Source organism: Rattus norvegicus, chromosome 16 (assembly GCF_021556685.1).
Source record: "Rattus norvegicus strain SHRSP/BbbUtx chromosome 16, alternate assembly SHRSP_T2T, whole genome shotgun sequence".
NCBI classification, from domain to species: domain Eukaryota; kingdom Metazoa; phylum Chordata; class Mammalia; order Rodentia; family Muridae; genus Rattus; species Rattus norvegicus.
In genome coordinates, this window is record NC_141549.1 from 92,699,988 (window position 1) to 92,714,402 (window position 14,415).

A 14,415-nucleotide genomic window follows, 5' to 3' on the forward strand; every position below is an offset into this window, starting at 1 on the left:
AACACACATTGCACCTCACACAATAATAGTGGGAGATTTCAACACCCCACTCTCATCAATGGACAGATCATGGAAACAGAAATTAAACAGTGATGTCGACAGAATAAGAGAAGTCATGAGCCAAATGGACTTAACGGATACTTATAGAACAGTCTATCCTAAAGCAAAAGGATATACCTTCTTCTCAGCTCCTCATGGTACTTTCTCCAAAATTGACCATCTAATTTTCAAAAAACGGGCCTCAACAGGTACAGAAAGATAGAAATAATCCCATGCGTGCTATCGCACCACCACGGCCTAAAACTGGTCTTCAATAACAATAAGGGAAGAATGCCCACATATACGTGGAAATTGAACAATGCTCTACTCAATGATAACCTGGTCAAGGAAGAAATAAAGAAAGAAATTAAAAACTTATTAGAATTTAATGAAAATGAAGATACAACATTCTCAAACTTATGGGACACAATGAAAGCTGTGCTAAGAGGAAAACTCATAGCGCTGAGTGCCTGCAGAAAGAAACAGGAAAGAGCATGTCAGCAGCTTGACAGCACACCTAAAAGCTGTAGAACAAAAAGAAGCAAATACACCCAGGAGGAGTAGAAGGCAGGAAATAATCAAACTCAGAGCTGAAATCAACCAAGTAGAAACAAAAAGGACCATAGAAAGAATCAACAGAACCAAAAGTTGGTTCTTTGAGAAAATCAACAAGATAGATAAACCCTTAGCCAGACTAACGAGAGGACACAGAGAGTGCGTCCAAATTAACAAAATCAGAAATGAAAAGGGAGACATAACTACAGATTCAGAGGAAATTCAAAAAATCATCAGATCTTACTATAAAAACCTATATTCAACAAAATTTGAAAATCTTCAGGAAATGGACAATTTCCTAGACAGATACCAGGTATCGAAGTTAAATCAGGAACAGATAAACCAGTTAAACAACCCCATAACTCCTATGGAAATAGAAGCAGTCATTAAAGGTCTCCCAACCAAAAAGAGCCCAGGTCCAGACGGGTTTAGTGCAGAATTCTACCAAACCTTCTTAGAAGACCTCATACCAATATTACCCAAACTATTCCACAAAATTGAAACAGATGGAGCCCTACCGAATTCCTTCTACGAAGCCACAATTACTCTTATACCTAAACCATACAAAGACACAACAAAGAAAGAGAACTTCAGACCAATTTCCCTTATGAATATCGACGCAAAAATACTCAATAAAATTCTGGCAAACCGAATCCAAGAGCACATCAAAACAATCATCCACCATGATCAAGTAGGCTTCATCCCAGGCATGCAGGGATGGTTTAATATACGGAAAACCATCAACGTGATCCATTATATAAACAAACTGAAAGAACAGAACCACATGATCATTTCATTAGATGCTGAGAAAGCATTTGACAAAATTCAACACCCCTTCATGATAAAAGTCCTGGAAAGAATAGGAATTCAAGGCCCATACCTAAACATAGTAAAAGCCATATACAGCAAACCAGTTGCTAACATTAAACTAAATGGAGAGAAACTTGAAGCAATCCCACTAAAATCAGGGACTAGACAAGGCTGCCCACTCTCTCCCTACTTATTCAATATAGTTCTTGAAGTTCTAGCCAGAGCAATCAGACAACAAAAGGAGATCAAAGGGATACAGATCGGAAAAGAAGAGGTCAAAATATCACTATTTGCAGATGACATGATAGTATATTTAAGTGATCCCAAAAGCTCCACCAGAGAACTACTAAAGCTGATAAACAACTTCAGCAAAGTGGCTGGGTATAAAATTGACTCAAATAAATCAGTTGCCTTCCTCTATACAAAAGAGAAACAAGCCGAGAAAGAAATTAGGGAAACGACACCCTTCATAATAGACCCAAATAATATAAAGTACCTCGGTGTGACTTTAACCAAGCAAGTAAAAGATCTGTACAATAAGAACTTCAAGACACTGAGGAAAGAAATTGAAGAAGACCTCAGAAGATGGAAAGATCTCCCATGCTCATGGATTGGCAGGATTAATATAGTAAAAATGGCCATTTTACCAAAAGCAATCTACAGATTCAATGCAATCCCCATCAAAATACCAATCCAAATCTTCAAAGAGTTAGACAGAAAAATTTGCAAATTCATCTGGAATAACAAAAAACCCAGGATAGCTAAAGCTATCCTCAACAATAAAAGGACTTCAGGGGGAATCACTATCCCTGAACTCAAGCAGTATTACAGAGCAATAGTGATAAAAACTGCATGGTATTGGTACAGAGACAGACAGATAGACCAATGGAATAGAATTGAAGACCCAGAAATAAACCCACACACCTATGGTCACTTGATTTTTGACAAAGGAGCCAAAACCATCCAATGGAAAAAAGATAGCATTTTCAGCAAATGGTGCTGGTTCAACTGGAGGAAAACATGTAGAAGAATGCAGATCGATCCATGCTTATCACCCTGTACAAAGCTTAAGTCCAAGTGGATCAAGGACCTCCACATCAAACCAGACACACTCAAACTAATAGAAGAAAAACTAGGGAAGCATCTGGAACACATGGGCACTGGAAAAAATTTCCTGAACAAAACACCAATGGCTTATGCTCTAAGATCAAGAATTGACAAATGGGATCTCATAAAACTGCAAAGCTTCTGTAAGGCAAAGGACACTGTGGTTAGGACAAAACGGCAACCAACAGATTGGGAAAAGATCTTTACCAACCCTACAACAGATAGAGGCCTTATATCCAAAATATACAAAGAACTCAAGAAGTTAGACCGCAGGGAAACAAATAACCCTATTAAAAAATGGGGTTCAGAGCTAAACAAAGAATTCACAGCTGAGGAATGCCGAATGGCTGAGAAACACCTAAAGAAATGTTCAACATCTTTAGTCATAAGGGAAATGCAAATCAAAACAACCATGAGATTTCACCTCACACCAGTGCGATTGGCTAAGATCAAAAACTCAGGTGACAGCAGATGCTGGCGAGGATGTGGAGAAAGAGGAACACTCCTCCATTGTTGGTGGGATTGCAGACTGGTAAAACCATTCTGGAAATCAGTCTGGAGGTTCCTCAGAAAATTGGACATTGAACTGCCTGAGGATCCAGCTATACCTCTCTTGGGCATATACCCAAAAGATGCCTCAACATATAAAAGAGACACGTGCTCCACTATGTTCATTGCAGCCTTATTTATAATAGCCAGAAAATGGAAAGAACCCAGATGCCCTTCAACAGAGGAATGGATACAGAAAATGTGGTACATCTACACAATGGAATATTACTCAGCTATCAAAAACAACGAGTTTATGAAATTCGTAGGCAAATGGTTGGAACTGGAAAATATCATCCTGAGTGAGGTAACCCAATCACAGAAAGACATACATGGTATGCACTCATTGATAAGTGGCTATTAGCCCAAATGCTTGAATTACCCTAGATCGCTAGAACAAACGAAACTCAAGACGGATGATCAAAATGTGAATGCTTCACTCCTTCTTTAAATGAGGAAAAAGAATACCCTTGGCAGGGAAGGGAGAGGCAAAGATTAAAACAGAGACTGAAGGAACACCCATTCAGAGCCTGTCCCACATTTGGCCCATACATATACAGCCACCCAATTGGACTAGATGGATGAAGCAAAGAAGTGCAGACCGACAGGAGCCGGATGTAGATCGCTCCTGAGAGACACAGCCAGAATACAGCAAATACAGAGGCGAATGCCAGCAGCAAACCACTGAACTGAGAATAGGTCCCCTATTGAAGGAATCAGAGAAAGAACTGGAAGAGCTTGAAGGGGCTCGAGACCCCAAAAGTACAACAATGCCAAGCAACCAGAGCCTCCAGGGACTAAGCCACTACCTAAAGACTATACATGGACTGACCCTGGGCTCTGACCCCATAGGTAGCAATGAATATACTAGTAAGAGCACCAGTGGAAGGGGAAGCCCTGGGTCCTGCTAAGACTGAACCCCCAGTGAACTAGTCTATGGGGGGAGGGCGGCAATGGTGGGAGGGTTGGGAGGGGAACACCCATAAGGAAGGGGAGGGGGGAGGGGGCTGTTTGCCCGGAAACCGGGAAAGGGAATAACACTCGAAATGTATATAAGAAATACTCAAGTTAATAAAAAAAAAAAAAAAAAAAAAAAAGGATGAAACGAAAAAAAAAAAAAAAAAAAAAAAAAAAAAAAAAAAAAAAAAAGAAATAAAGAAAGAAATTAAAAACTTTTTAGAATTTAATGAAAATGAAGGTACAACATACCCAAACTTATGGGACACAATGAAAGCTGTGCTAAGAGGAAAACTCATAGCGCTGAGTGCCTGCAGAAAGAAACAGGAAAGAGCATATGTCAGCAGCTTGACAGCACACCTAAAAGCTGTAGAACAAAAAGAAGCAAATACACCCAGGAGGAGTAGAAGGCAGGAAATAATCAAACTCAGAGCTGAAATCAACCAAGTAGAAACAAAAAGGACCATAGAAAGAATCAACAGAACCAAAAGTTGGTGTTTTGAGAAAATCAACAAGATAGATAAACCCTTAGCCAGACTAACGAGAGGACACAGAGAGTGCGTCCAAATTAACAAAATCAGAAATGAAAAGGGAGACATAACTACAGATTCAGAGGAAATTCAAAAAATCATCAGATCTTACTATAAAAACCTATATTCAACAAAATTTGAAAATCTTCAGGAAATGGACAATTTCCTAGACAGATACCAGGTATCGAAGTTAAATCAGGAACAGATAAACCAGTTAAACAACCCCATAACTCCTATGGAAATAGAAGCAGTCATTAAAGGTCTCCCAACCAAAAAGAGCCCAGGTCCAGACGGGTTTAGTGCAGAATTCTACCAAACCTTCTTAGAAGACCTCATACCAATATTATCCAAACTATTCCACAAAATTGAAACAGATGGAGCCCTACCGAATTCCTTCTACGAAGCCACAATTACTCTTATACCTAAACCATACAAAGACACAACAAAGAAAGAGAACTTCAGACCAATTTCCCTTATGAATATCGACGCAAAAATACTCAATAAAATTCTGGCAAACCGAATCCAAGAGCACATCAAAACAATCATCCACCATGATCAAGTAGGCTTCATCCCAGGCATGCAGGGATGGTTTAATATACGGAAAACCATCAACGTGATCCATTATATAAACAAACTGAAAGAACAGAACCACATGATCATTTCATTAGATGCTGAGAAAGCATTTGACAAAATTCAACACCCCTTCATGATAAAAGTCCTGGAAAGAATAGGAATTCAAGGCCCATACCTAAACATAGTAAAAGCCATATACAGCAAACCAGTTGCTAACATTAAACTAAATGGAGAGAAACTTGAAGCAATCCCACTAAAATCAGGGACTAGACAAGGCTGCCCACTCTCTCCCTACTTATTCAATATAGTTCTTGAAGTTCTAGCCAGAGCAATCAGACAACAAAAGGAGATCAAAGGGATACAGATCGGAAAAGAAGAGGTCAAAATATCACTATTTGCAGATGACATGATAGTATATTTAAGTGATCCCAAAAGCTCCACCAGAGAACTACTAAAGCTGATAAACAACTTCAGCAAAGTGGCTGGGTATAAAATTGACTCAAATAAATCAGTTGCCTTCCTCTATACAAAAGAGAAACAAGCCGAGAAAGAAATTAGGGAAACGACACCCTTCATAATAGACCCAAATAATATAAAGTACCTCGGTGTGACTTTAACCAAGCAAGTAAAAGATCTGTACAATAAGAACTTCAAGACACTGAGGAAAGAAATTGAAGAAGACCTCAGAAGATGGAAAGATCTCCCATGCTCATGGATTGGCAGGATTAATATAGTAAAAATGGCCATTTTACCAAAAGCAATCTACAGATTCAATGCAATCCCCATCAAAATACCAATCCAAATCTTCAAAGAGTTAGACAGAAAAATTTGCAAATTCATCTGGAATAACAAAAAACCCAGGATAGCTAAAGCTATCCTCAACAATAAAAGGACTTCAGGGGGAATCACTATCCCTGAACTCAAGCAGTATTACAGAGCAATAGTGATAAAAACTGCATGGTATTGGTACAGAGACAGACAGATAGACCAATGGAATAGAATTGAAGACCCAGAAATGAACCCACACACCTATGGTCACTTGATTTTTGACAAAGGAGCCAAAACCATCCAATGGAAAAAAGATAGCATTTTCAGCAAATGGTGCTGGTTCAACTGGAGGAAAACATGTAGAAGAATGCAGATCGATCCATGCTTATCACCCTGTACAAAGCTTAAGTCCAAGTGGATCAAGGACCTCCACATCAAACCAGACACACTCAAACTAATAGAAGAAAAACTAGGGAAACATCTGGAACACATGGGCACTGGAAAAAATTTACTGAACAAAACACCAATGGCTTATGCTCTAAGATCAAGAATCGACAAATGGGATCTCATAAAACTGCAAAGCTTCTGTAAGGCAAAGGACACTGTGGTTAGGACAAAATGGCAACCAACAGATTGGGAAAAGATCTTTACCAATCCTACAACAGATAGAGGCCTTATATCCAAAATATACAAAGAACTCAAGAAGTTAGACCGCAGGGAAACAAATAACCCTATTAAAAAATGGGGTTCAGAGCTAAACAATTCACAGCTGAGGAATGCCGAATGGCTGAGAAACACCTAAAGAAATGTTCAACATCTTTAGTCATAAGGGAAATGCAAATCAAAACAACCCTGAGATTTCACCTCACACCAGTGCGATTGGCTAAGATCAAAAACTCAGGTGACAGCAGATGCTGGCGAGGATGTGGAGAAAGAGGAACACTCCTCCATTGTTGGTGGGATTGCAGACTGGTAAAACCATTCTGGAAATCAGTCTGGAGGTTCCTCAGAAAATTGGACATTGAAATGCCTGAGGATCCAGCTATACCTCTCTTGGGCATATACCCAAAAGATGCCTCAACATATAAAAGAGACACGTGCTCCACTATGTTCATCGAAGCCTTATTTATAATAGCCAGAAGCTGGAAAGAACCCAGATGCCCTTCAACAGAGGAATGGATACAGAAAATGTGGTAGATCTACACAATGGAATATTACTCAGCTATCAAAAACAACGAGTTTATGAAATTCGTAGGCAAATGGTTGGAACTGGAAAATACCATCCTGACTGAGCTACCCAATCACAGAAAGACATACATGGTATGCACTCATTGATAAGTGGCTATTAGCCCAAATGCTTGAATTACCCTAGATCCCTAGAACAAACGAAACTCAAGACGGATGATCAAAATGTGAATGCTTCACTCCTTCTTTAAATGAGGAAAAAGAATACCCTTGGCAGGGAAGGGAGAGGCAAAGATTAAAACAGAGACTGAAGGAACACCCATTCAGAGCCTGCCCCACATGTGGCCCATACATATACAGCCACCCAATTAGACAAGATGGATGAAGCAAAGAAGTGCAGACCAACAGGAGCCGGATGTAGATTGCTCCTGAGAGACACAGCCAGAATACAGCAAATACAGAGGCGAATGCCAGCAGCAAACCACTGAACTGAGAATAGGTCCCCTATTGAAGGAATCAGAGAAAGAACTGGAAGAGCTTGAAGGGGCTCGAGACCCCAAAAGTACAACAATGCCAAGCAACCAGAGCTTCCAGGGACTAAGCCACTACCTAAAGACTATACATGGACTGACCCTGGACTCTGACCCCATAGGTAGCAATGAATATCCTAGTAAGAGCACCAGTGGAAGGGGAAGCCCTGGGTCCTGCTAAGACTGAACCCCCAGTGAACTAGTCTATGGGGGGAGGGCGGCAATGGGGGGGAGGGTTGGGAGGGGAACACCCATAAGGAAGGGGAGGGGGGAGGGGGATGTTTGCCCGGAAACCGGGAAAGGGAATAACACTCGAAATGTATATAAGAAATACTCAAGTTAATAAAAAAAAAAAAAAAAGACATAGATTAACAAACTGGATACGCAACGAGGACCCTGCATTCTGCTGCCTACAGGAAACACACCTCAGAGACAAAGACAGACATTACCTCAGAGTGAAAGAAGGCTGGAAAACAATTTTCCAAGCAAATGGTCAGAAGAAGCAAGCTGGAGTAGCCATTCTAATATCAAATAAAATCAATTTTCAATTAAAAGTCATCAAAAAAGATAAGGAAGGACACTTCATATTCATCAAAGGAAAAATCCACCAAGATGAACTCTCAATCCTAAATATCTATGCCCCAAATACAAGGGCACCTACATACATAAAAGAAACCTTACTAAAGCTCAAAACACACATTGCACCTCACACAATAATAGTGGGAGATTTCAACACCCCACTCTCATCAGTGGACAGATCATGGAAACAGAAATTGAACACAGATGTAGACAGACTAAGAGAAGTCATGAGCCAAATGGACTTAACGGATATTTATAGAACATTCTATCCTAAAGCAAAAGGATATACCTTCTTCTCAGCTCCTCATGGTACTTTCTCCAAAATTGACCATATAATTGGTCAAAAAACGGGCCTCAACAGGTACAGAAAGATAGAAATAATCCCATGCGTGCTATCAGACCACCACAGCCTAAAACTGGTCTTCAATAACAATCAAGGAAGAATGCCCACATATACTTGGAAATTGAACAATGCTCTACTCAATGATAACCTGGTCAAGGAAGAAATAAAGAAAGAAATTAAAAACTTTTTAGAATTTAATGAAAATGAAGGTACAACATACCCAAACTTATGGGACACAATGAAAGCTGTGCTAAGAGGAAAACTCATAGCGCTGAGTGCCTGCAGAAAGAAACAGGAAAGAACATATGTCAGCAGCTTGACAGCACACCTAAAAGCTCTAGAACAAAAAGAAGGACATACACCCAGGAGGAGTAGAAGGCAGGAAATAATCAAACTCAGAGCTGAAATCAACCAAGTAGAAACAAAAAGGACCATAGAAAGAATCAACAGAACCAAAAGTTGGTTCTTTGAGAAAATCAACAAGATAGATAAACCCTTAGCCAAACTAACGAGAGGACACAGAGAGTGCGTCCAAATTAACAAAATCAGAAATGAAAAGGGAGACATAACTACAGATTCAGAGGAAATTCAAAAAATCATCAGATCTTACTATAAAAACCTATATTCAACAAAACTTGAAAATCTTCAGGAAATGGACAATTTCCTAGACAGATACCAGGTATCGAAGTTAAATCAGGAACAGATAAACCAGTTAAACAACCCCATAACTCCTAAGGAAATAGAAGCAGTCATTAAAGGTCTCCCAACCAAAAAGAGCCCAGGTCCAGACGGGTTTAGTGCAGAATTCTACCAAACCTTCATAGAAGACCTCATACCAATATTATCCAAACTATTCCACAAAATTGAAACAGATGGATCACTACCGAATACCTTCTACGAAGCCACAATTACTCTTATACCTAAACCACACAAAGACACAACAAAGAAAGAGAACTTCAGACCAATTTCCCTTATGAATATCGATGCAAAAATGCTCAACAAAATTCTGGCAAACCGAATCCAAGAGCACATCAAAACAATCATCCACCATGACCAAGTAGGCTTCATCCCAGGCATGCAGGGATGGTTTAATATACGGAAAACCATCAACGTGATCCATTATATAAACAAACTGAAAGAACAAACCCACATGATCATTTCATTAGACGCTGAGAAAGCATTTGACAAAATTCAACACCCCTTCATGATAAAAGTCCTGGAGAGAATAGGAATTCAAGGCCCATACCTGAACATAGTAAAAGCCATATACAGCAAACCATTTGCTAACATTAAACTAAATGGAGAGAAACTCGAAGCAATCCCACTAAAATCAGGGACTAGACAAGGCTGCCCACTCTCTCCCTACTTATTCAATATAGTTCTTGAAGTTCTAGCCAGAGCAATCAGACAACAAAAGGAGGTCAAGGGGATACAGATCGGAAAAGAAGAAGTCAAAATATCACTGTTTGCAGATGATATGATAGTGTATTTAAGTGATCCCAAAAGTTCCACCAGAGAACTACTAAAGCTGATAAACAACTTCAGCAAAGTGGCTGGGTATAAAATTAACTCAAATAAATCAGTAGCCTTCCTCTACACAAAAGAGAAACAAGCCGAGAAAGAAATTAGGGAAACGACACCCTTCATAATAGACCCAAATAATATAAAGTACCTCGGTGTGACTTTAACCAAGCAAGTAAAAGATCTGTACAATAAGAACTACAAGACACTGAAGAAGGAAATTGAAAAAGACCTCAGAAGATGGAAAGATCTCCCATGCTCATGGATTGGCAGGATTAATATAGTAAAAATGGCCATTTTACCAAAAGCAATCTACAGATTCAATGCAATCCCCATCAAAATACCAATCCAATTCTTCAAAGAGTTAGACAGAACAATTTGCAAATTCATCTGGAATAACAAAAAACCCAGGATAGCTAAAGCTATCCTCAACAATAAAAGGACTTCAGGGGGAATCACTATCCCTGAACTCAAGCAGTATTACAGAGCAATAGTGATAAAAACTGCATGGTATTGGTACAGAGACAGACAGATAGACCAATGGAATAGAATTGAAGACCCAGAAATAAACCCACACACCTATGGTCACTTGATTTTTGACAAAGGAGCCAAAACCATCCAATGGAAAAAAGATAGCATTTTCAGCAAATGGTGCTGGTTCAACTGGAGGGCAACATGTAGAAGAATGCAGATCGATCCATGCTTATCACCCTGTACAAAGCTTAAGTCCAAGTGGATCAAGGACCTCCACATCAAACCAGACACACTCAAACTAATAGAAGAAAAACTAGGGAAGCATCTGGAACACATGGGCACTGGAAAAAATTTCCTAAACAAAACACCAATGGCTTATGCTCTAAGATCAAGAATCGACAAATGGGATCTCATAAAACTACAAAGCTTCTGTAAGGCAAAGGGCACGGTGGTTAGGACAAAACGGCAACCAACAGATTGGGAAAAGATCTTTACCAATCCTACAACAGATAGAGGCCTTATATCCAAAATATACAAAGAACTCAAGAAGTTAGACCGCAGGGAAACAAATAACCCTATTAAAAAATGGGGTTCAGAGCTAAACAATTCACAGCTGAGGAATGCCGAATGGCTGAGAAACACCTAAAGAAATGTTCAACATCTTTAGTCATAAGGGAAATGCAAATCAAAACAACCCTGAGATTTCACCTCACACCAGTGAGAATGGCTAAGATCAAAAACTCAGGGGACAACAGATGCTGGCGAGGATGTGGAGAAAGAGGAACACTCCTCCATTGTTGGTGGGATTGCAAACTGGTACAACCATTCTGGAAATCAGTCTGGAGAATCCTCAGAAAATTGGACATTGAACTGCCTGAGGATCCAGCTATACCTCTCTTGGGCATATACCCAAAAGATGCCCCAACATATAAAAACGACACGTGCTCCACTATGTTCATTGCAGCCTTATTTATAATAGCCAGAAGCTGGAAAGAACCCAGATGCCCTTCAACAGAGGAATGGATCCAGAAAATGTGGTACATCTACACAATGGAATATTACTCAGCTATCAAAAACAACGACTTTATGAAATTCGTAGGCAAATGGTTGGAACTGGAAAACATCATCCTGAGTGAGCTAACCCAATCACAGAAAGACATACATGGTATACACTCATTGATAAGTGGCTATTAGCCCAAATGCTTGAATTACCCTAGATGCCTAGAGCAAATGAAACTCAAGACGGATGATCAAAATGTGAATGCTTCACTCCTTCTTTAAAAGGGGAACAAGAATACCCTTGGCAGGGAAGAGAGAGGCAAAGATTAAAACAGAGACTGAAGGAACACCCATTCAGAGTCTGCCCCACATGTGGCCCATACATATATAGCTACCCAATTAGACAAGATGGATGAAGCAAAGAAGTGCAGACCGACAGGAGCCGGATGTAGATCGCTCCTGAGAGACACAGCCAGAATACAGCAAATACAGAGGCGAATGCCAGCAGCAAACCACTGAACTGAGAATAGGACCCCCGTTGAAGGAATCAGAGAAAGAACTGGAAGAGCTTGAAGGGGCTCGAGACTCCATATGTACAACAATGCCAAGCAACCAGAGCTTCCAGGGACTAAGCCACTACCCAAAGACTATACATGGACTGACCCTGGACTCTGACCTCATAGGTAGCAATGCATATCCTAGTAAGAGCACCAGTGGAAGGGGAAGCCCTGGGTCCTGCTAAGACTGAACCCCCAGTGAACTATACTGGTGGGGGGAGGGCGGCAATGGGGGGAGGGTCGGGAGGGGAACACCCATAAGGAAGGGGAGGGGGGAGGGGGATGTTTGCCCGGATACCGGGAAAGGGAATAACACTTGAAATGTATATAAGAAATACTCAAGTTAATAAAAATATATATATATAAAAAAAGAAATACTCAAGTTAATAAAAAAATATATTAAAAAAAGAATGTTACATGGGTTTCTGGTTCCTTAAATAACTTGAAAACTACCCTTTTCATGTGATAGATTTATTAATTGGGTTATTATAAGGTTACCTGCATGTACGGCAATATTCGAATGGCCCAATTATAAAATCAAGCAAGGTGACCATCAATGACACCTTGATATCATATACATACACATACACACATACACACACACACACATATGTATATGTATATATATATATATATATATATATATATATATATATATCTCCACATAGTGGTTTTAATATGCTTGGCTCAGGGAGTGGCACCATCAGGAACTGTAGCCTTGTTGGAGGAAATGTGTCACTGTGGAGGTGGGCTTTGAGACGTTTCTCTTATTTGCCTGGGTAACAGTCCTCTTCTGGTTGTAGTTAGATCAAAATGTAGAACTCTCAGCTCCTTCTCCAGCACCATGCCTGCCTGAACACTGCCATCCTTCCTGCCTTGATGATAGTGGACTGAACCTTTGAACCTATAAGCCAACCCCAATAAAATGTTGTCCTTCTAAGAAAAAAAAAAAAACCTCTTTCAAGCTTTTCTAGAATGTAAGCAATGGGTAAATGCATTTGTTTATGATGCCCTTCACTGAGGAGGTTGGAAGCCATGCTCCTACGTATTGTATTTTTAGTTGAGAATCAGGTCCTCACATGAAATCATAACATCTGGAACAGCTGGTGAGACCTGCAAGAAGTCTTCTTTTTTGTTTTTTGTTCTTGTCCTTTTTTTCTTTCTTAAGAAAAGCAGCAATTTGAAGGAGGGGTTTTGTTTCAAAGGGACATTTATAACTTCAGTTAGCAATTATTGAAACTTGCTTTGGCTACCTGTACACAAAATGCCTGTTTCAAGATTCTGGTTGGATATAATGACCACTCCAATACAGTTCTTTTAAAAAAATATATGATAAAGGGCATCAATCCTTCTGAGGTTTTCTACTTGCTGTACAGTGGCTAATTGCACGGTTAAAAGGGACTACTCTTCACCCATTTCTTCTTGTCCTTCAGATTAAAAGATCTTAAAAGCAATGCTTACTCACCCAACTTTATTCAGGAAATTTTCACATTACAGAAGTGCGTTAAATTTTTTTACACTGGGCATAACTTTCTCCTGCTGCTTTAGGTAAGCAGGGCAGAAGCAATGACTTTCTCTCCCCTGTGTAATTAGAATGACCTTACTTTGGGAACACTTTTGTATCCTTCCATATCAAAGTAAGATTTGGAGATGCAAAGGTGAAATTCCTCTTTCTGGAAAAATTAATCAAGTGTGGTTTTCAGTATCACAGTAGACCCTAATGAGACAGGGTCCTATGCCTCTAATGACCTTCTCTTACCAGCTCTGCCACTTGTCATGTTATCCTAAAGTGCCCAGTCTCATGGGTCTAGTCTACATGAAATGAGTGAGGGGTCACAGCTCTCCTTTTTGCAGACTTGTCTCAGAATCTTTCACCACCACCAGCAGCAATTAGCCCTAATTGGCACTCTGGATACCTGTCAAACTGTGAGGTCAGTGATGGAGGGAACAGGCAAAACAAATTACCTTTCTGCTTCTGGAAATGAACTCATTGGTTCTGTGTGGAACTGCTATGTCCCTGTCATATTTGTGCTGGACTGGGGAGGTAGATTAAGGTAGAATTATCTTTTGATACTGTCAACCACTGAGGAAGGTCAGTTCACAACATGGGCAATGCAGAGTGGTTAAATAAGAATGCATTGTCTTGCAGGCCTCTTTTCACCACCCCCATATCACATCACCCCTTACTATATCCTTCATCCACATTCCACTTTCTCCCAATACAATATCATAAATCAAATCAAATGTAGTGTTCTGTCATCATTTGTATCTCCTTTCCTTCAGAGTACACACTGTCTATATTCAAATGCTTTGCAACCCAGACACCCAGTAGCTACAAAGGG